This window comes from Acanthopagrus latus, unplaced genomic scaffold (assembly GCF_904848185.1).
Source record: "Acanthopagrus latus isolate v.2019 unplaced genomic scaffold, fAcaLat1.1, whole genome shotgun sequence".
NCBI classification, from domain to species: Eukaryota; Metazoa; Chordata; class Actinopteri; order Spariformes; family Sparidae; genus Acanthopagrus; species Acanthopagrus latus.
Window position 1 is genome coordinate 38,466 of NW_023504084.1, and position 7,018 is coordinate 45,483.

The window sequence follows — 7,018 nt, forward strand, 5'->3', positions numbered from 1 at the left end:
ATTCTATTCTATTCTATTCTATTCTATTCTATTCTATTCTACCCGGGATGAGGACAATTTTGAGGAACCCCTCTCATCCACTCAGTGGACTGGGGGTGATCAAAAGGAGCACCTTTGGCGAAAGCAGTGTCGTCGACTCTTTTCCAAAGAAAGTAGCTAGCACTAGCTTCAAAAGACACTAAAAGTCGCCAGCTGGTGTCACACGCTCATTTACATACTGATGACATAATCACATACCAATTTGCATATCTTACTGGTTGTGTGTTATTTATTATTTTTTTAAACTTTTTTTTTTTACTTAGTTTGCTTCATTATTTTTTCATTATCTTTACATACAAAAGGTTAATAGAGAAATCTTTCCCAAATTATCAGAAACACACTACAGAGACAATCATATCTAGAAAAGCAAGGAATCTCTGTCTGTCTGTGTGTGTGTGTGTGTGTGTGTGTGTGTGTCTGTGTGTGTGTGTGTGTCTGTGTGCACCACAGCCAATCACTGCAGAGCTCAAACCCACGACAACAAGCGGATTTATACCTGCAGAGGTGCAAGCTGGACCGAGATTTTGCCAGCGGTTTTGTCCGGTTCTGTTCTGTGCATCTAAACTGACTGTTGTGGATTAATGAGACTAAATGAGTCCGGAACTTGTCTGTTTGGGTCTGAGGAGATCCGGAGACGCGCGGATAACAAAGTGTAATCGGAATCTGTGGATGTTCTTGTGTAGTTAGCTGCTAGCCACTAAGCCACCCACGCGGCCCACCTTCCGAGTTGACGGACGCATCGGTAGGTCCAAACCGGACTTAGGGTAAATAATGTCCGCCACGCTTTTTCGCGAACATTTGTGACATTTAGCGTGTTTGGAGTGTATAGTTAGTGTGTTATGTAGTGTTTGGTGTAGTGTGTTTAGTGTGTAGTGGAGTCAGTTTTTGTTTAATGAGTCAAAACAATGAGGAGATGCTGAATGTGGAGCAGGCAGTGCAGCTCTTCATTCAGCTGGAAGGAGCTCAGGCAGACCTGAGCATTGCCTGCATTTAAATGTAAATAGTTACATATAACTTTGTACATTTTTAAAATGTATGCACATATTCAGCAACAACAATTTATATTTGCATTATAAGTAATAAAAAAAATAGTTTGTTAAACATATTTGTGCTTTTCACAGTAAAAAAAAAAACTTTTGTTGTGATTTTAGGTCCATTGTGTTAATACAGTATGTCAAAAACAAACAAACAAACAAACTGTACAGTCACATGTGAGGTTGTGCTGAAAATAATGACACCAAGTAAATAGTTTATAAGGTGAAATATAATGGCAAAATCAAAAACAGTCACAAACAGCCAATTATGCCTTGGAATATCGGATTTCACAACAAACCTAAATATCCCTGATGTCCCACCTTCAAACACAGCCTCATTTGCCCATCCATGAAAAAGCTACTTAACCTCCCACGTTTCTGTAGGAATACATATTTCCTACGGACACTGCACTACTTTGAAGTAAAAACAGTAAAGGGAAGGAGAAGAACAAACTATGTGCATCTATACAAGATAGAGGAACATCCTAATCTGGAGAGAAAGTGTGAGAGAAAAGATCAAGACTCAGCATCTTAAGGTTATCACCGGCAAGGTACCAGTGGAACCGCGAAAGACTAAGAAGACAGAGAAGTAACAGATCACAACAGAGTAAACGGCAGCCATCCGGTCTCAAATCCACAGAGCGAGCGGCCGCAGTGTCCGCTCCTGCTGCAAGTTGCAAGGTGCAAGTCATGAATAAATGAATACATGAATAAATATGACAGAATTATCACTGTAATATTGGACTTAAGAACAAATTTGTTCATAAGCACGCCCCATGAATGAGGCCCAATGTGGGCTCATCATGAACTCACAGGAACAAAAAAGTTTGAAATTGCACGTAATATAGTTACTTTCCGAACAAACACCAACAGAATAAGGATAAAAGAATAAAATAAGGGAGACTTTATTAAAATATATGTGTACAAACATATATCCTATGGAAGCGAATCTGTTCCATAATTGCATTTTTTGACACATATGTAAAATGAGTAATAAATCATCCAAATTGCATTTTCATTTTCTTCTTTAAGACTGCTCGTTTTGTTACACAACTAAAAAGCCCGCCCCCCACAAAAAATGTTCCGAAATTCAATTTGAATTTGTAATCCCAAGCGGCGCAGGAGAGTGACGTCAGCAGCCTCTGTTCTTCTTCAGCCCCCAGTCTGACTGACCGCGCTACGCATCTATGTTAGGAGGCGGCAGATTACACGCTGGAGCAAGAGGAGAGACAAGTGGAGAGTGTGAAGGCTGCGTTGGTAGCATAGACTGTGGTACACATAGACATGATATACGTAGACGCCTCATACACTGATGCTGCCTATTGGAGCTAACGTATCAGCACGGCCGCCATCTTGGATGGGTCTCCAATGTGACCCCCCCGCATCTATTTCTACTGAGGAAGGTGTATCCACAACTACAATGATCATAACCTCCTGAATTTTTACCGTATTTTCACACGGTTACAAATGGCAGAGATTTAGTTACGATACAGGGCGCTGTCACAAAAATTATTTTCAAAAAACAAACAAATCTTACTTGTGAAAGGTGATCTCCCGCGATCTGGTAACAACACTGTGCCAGTTGCAACCATAAACTGCACAAAATACGGTCATAGTTGCTCGCTCTCCTTGATTCCAATTGTCTCTAGTGCTAGCCTGCAGTGAGGAGACCTAACCAAGATGGTGGTGGTGCGAGATTACGTTCCAGCACGCCATGAGGCGTCTACGTATATGTCTATGGTGGTTCATGTTGTCAGAAACAGCGGGGAAATCACCACCAGGTCCAGTTCTGTACTGCAAGTCAATGAGGCATTTTTGGCCACAAAGATGGCTGGAGGGAGTAACGGTTACCACATAAATATATGAATGCAATCAAATACATTTTGTTGCTAATCTGTGATATATCAAAGACTCTAATCACCACCAAAGCCCTGTCAGCATCTGCGCTTACATTCCCCAGATGAGTAAACTGTGATGTATATAACATTAGCTATAACCCGCAAAAGCTTGTGATGGACGGATGCATAAATGAAAAAGTTAATGTTACAACTCATGTCAAAACCTTTGTTGTTAGTAATGTGATTCATATGTAAATCTGAATGGGTTGTGTGTTTCCACATTGTAAATATAGATATGGCGTGCCCACACTCCGCAGCCAAGTTCACCACAGTGAACGACAGAGAAGGCATGGAGATTCGCCGGCACTAGCAGTTGCTCTCTGCAAGTATTTAACCAGGCGGTGTATGTCGATAACCAGCAAGCTTGTGACGTACGTTAACCACCCCAACCATGAGGTGTTTGTGAAGCTGCCTTCTGGCAAGTGCGTAAGTAGTGTTTGCATTGACAGGGAAACATTATGCCTCAGACAGTGTTGCCCATTACTACCATACGTCTGTGCGTACGCAATACTGGATGTGCCAGTATATCAACACGAACTCATACAAGTTATGCCGCCGATTGATTGGATACGACACTTCTGTTTCTTTCACAGATGTTTAACACTGTACAAATAAAATTTCAGGTAAACAAAATGATAACACCAGCTATTGCAGTCATTACAGAAATAGCATTGCTTTGTGTTGTAGCTAATACCGATAAAGAACACATATAAAATACCACTGTAGCCTGCTTCTCGACAAACAGCAGAGTCATCCCCGAAAGGCAATCTTTACGGTCAAAAAATACGATTCAACATAAACTACTAAACAGCTAATATTCAGTCTCTCCGTGAAGTTTACAGAACTAACAGACACCGCTTCCGGCCTGTCTCATTTAAAAAAAAAAGTATGTATTTCTAAAAATTCCATGGACTCTGCTAAAAACAGTTGGAAGCCCGACTTGATGTCATCCACACGAGATATTGCATAGACACTAGAATCATCCTTACAGTGTTTTCAACTCTGCCTCCTCTGTCCTGTGAGGACGAATACCAGAGCAGTGCTTAGTTTTAAATGTGTAAATCTTCATATGTGGGGCATTTGAACAGGTATGATACATTGTTAGGTGTGGGGAATGTGGCTCCCAGGTGGGAACATTAAGTGCGAGAAAGAGACAGGTTACCATGAATGACAGCTAATTCTTCGGTCTGAAATGTGTGTTTTCACAGGGCATCTTAAACTTGCTGAACGAGTGACGCCAAAAATTAAAGCAACAACTCAAACTAAAGAATTTGTCGCTTGAAACGAGGAAGACACATCTGTCAGCTTCCCAGACTCTGACGTCGGTCGAGCCACCGCTGCTGACTCCGGGACCCGAGGAGGCGAACGCCGCGATCTGCCGCCGCTGACACCGAGGGCTACTGGGCTGGACGCCGGGGACTGCTGGTCTCCCATTCCCGGTCCACATCGGCTGAGCTAACGCTGGGAGCTATTACCGCTCGGCACTTTTGTCATCTGACCTGCCCCTTGGCTGCCGTCATGGTGATTTTGCCTCTCACTCCTTGGCCCGTTCTTCGCCTCGCCATCTTGGCGGTCCTGCGGTTGGGAATTCAGACTCTCTTTGCCTGCAGTTGATCATCACAAGTGGTGCAACTTCCTCACTTGGACCTGAGCCAGCTGTTTGGCTACTGCACGTAAACTGCTCAATCCAATTTTCTCTTTTGTATGGGCGGTTTTGGATATTTGCCGTTTCCCCAATGCGGTTTCCTTATGGAACCACACAGGTGAGGTAAGCCCAATACTATTAATCCCTGTAATGGCCCACTTGGTCTGAGCATTAAGCGGAAATGTTTAGTTTTTATTAGGGATGCCAATACCGATGCCTGCACTCTGTTTTAAGAGATGCACAACAGAAGGTGGATTTAAACCTCCGGCACTGCGATTTCCTGAGTTTGAGGCCTGATGAGCTCGTCATAGGAGAGGCAAGTTTCACAAAATGTTGTTTAACCAGAAAGATCTAAAAATCATTAAATCATCGGATGATGTAGCCATCTATGCATGCATCCTCGTATTGGTCTTCTATGGTTCTTGTATTTCTCATGTGTCTCTTTTCCTACTACAACAACATGCCTGGGTACGACAGATGAAACAAGCTATGGCTATAATCTGGCATATTTACATGTGTATAATGTTCATTAATATGTGTTGTCCTTAAATTAATTTAAAAAATATATTTTCAACACTTGATGTGAAAAGGTCATGAGTTGTGCTGGACATCCAAATCCATTTTCATTTCAAAGAGTCTGTAGAGTGACCTCTGACAAACTTAGCTCACGTGAAGCAAAACTACTTAAACATGCTGACAGTGTCCCCAACATTAACTGACATTTTTGTAATATTAATTTCTCTTCAATTTCCCCCATACGTAGGCAATAGAATGTTTCATCAGAGCCGTCCTAAACTCAAAGGATACTGCTGGCCGTCTGTTCCTGCTGAACCATTACACCATTGGTGTAATTTTACATGGAACCAGAGAGCAGATGACCAGGCAAGGACTGAAAAATGTAAGTACAGCTGTAATGATTTGTTTGGTTTTGTATGAGCTGTTTCTATGCAAATGTATGAAAGATACTGAATTGGGCCAACATGATCATCGTGTTAGGGGTTGCATGAGTCATGTGTGACCAACCTGGTTCCAATCACAGAGCCAGCTCTTTTGATTCGTTTGTCCAGCTGCCTTAGATCTTTGTGGCTGATGCTTTCTCCTCAGCTGACTGCAGCATAAAACAACACACTTGCCACCAAAGACTGATAAAACATGGGCATATTCTCACTAGAGATGTCAGGAGATCTAAGCTTCCGTAAGAAAAAGTTGAATGTGCATGAAAGATGCTGCAAGTGGTCTGTTTAACAGTCATACAGTAGCATGCTCTGCCCATATGAAGCCCCACATTGGTTTTACGTGTTAGGCCAGTAACGGCCTATACAGACTTTGGTTAGGCTTAGCAGCAACATAAATAATGTATTCAGTAAATTTGCCAGTACGCTGCAGCTATAAGACTGAATTTAATTGTGTTTACACACCTAGTGTTACTACAGTCTTGTGATGTGATACAGGAAAAGCTTATTTATTTATTTATTTTTAATTTAGAATACATTTTTCTGCTCGGTCCTGTGGAGAAAAAGACATGGATACCACTTACATTGCTTTCATATGTGAATATCACAGAATAATTGAATCTTTGTCAATTAAAAAAACATCTCAGGTTAAATTCGATGACTATGATTGAGCCATTGGCTTTGTAAATATCAGAAACATTCACTGGAAGTTTGTGGTGAGTATAAAACTATACATGTAAATCGATGTGCCTTTACAGAACGTATTTGTGGTTGATGGGTTGTTTATTCAAAGGTTATAATCCTTGGTATAAAGATGAATATATTCCAATAACCATAGTATTAATTCTGTTGTGATTGTTGACATTTAGAAAGATGCTTTGGTTTAATTATAAGTTTATTTTTCAAACAGTATCTCCATGCCCTGTCAAACCAGATATTTGTGCTGGATCCATTGCAAGGGACAAACAAGTTGGAGGACTCTAGAAAAGTGGCATACAAATTTGGGTAATATTAAATAGAATGTGGGAAAATAAAAGGTGCCCAGAGTTAGTAGAGCCAAAGACTAAGTGCAAATATAAAACAAACTTGATTCTTTTCATCTTGTAGAGAGTATTTCAAGATGAGACGAAACAGGCTTGGGAAGGAGGACTGGGTCAACATCAAGTGGCAGCCTGCCAAGATAGCTGACACCTGCCAGAAAGATGACAGCAGTTGTGGAGTTTTTGTCATGCAGGTGATTTTCTACAAGCAGTTGTAGCGATCATAAAAATATATAGGAGGATGGCTAGTTCATACACAGTTGTCTCACCGTCTGCACATATGGTCAAGATGACAATTATGGACTTCCCAGACATCCCAAAGCGTTTTCGCATCAAGGCGTCCAAAAAATCTCTTCATAATCTAAGAAGACAAATGGCTGAGGAAATACTCAAAGGATCAGGTATCTTT

General features: G+C 41.2%; 1 long non-coding RNA gene across 1 annotated transcript; it reads left to right on the top strand.

Moving 5' to 3' along the window:
• Positions 1–5,363: 5,363 nt before the first annotated feature.
• On the top strand, positions 5,364–6,778 carry LOC119016355. Its single transcript, XR_005074052.1, has 3 exons — positions 5,364–5,514; positions 6,480–6,574; positions 6,677–6,778. It is a non-coding gene; the product is annotated as an uncharacterized LOC119016355 (long non-coding RNA).
• Positions 6,779–7,018: the final 240 nt, after the last annotated feature.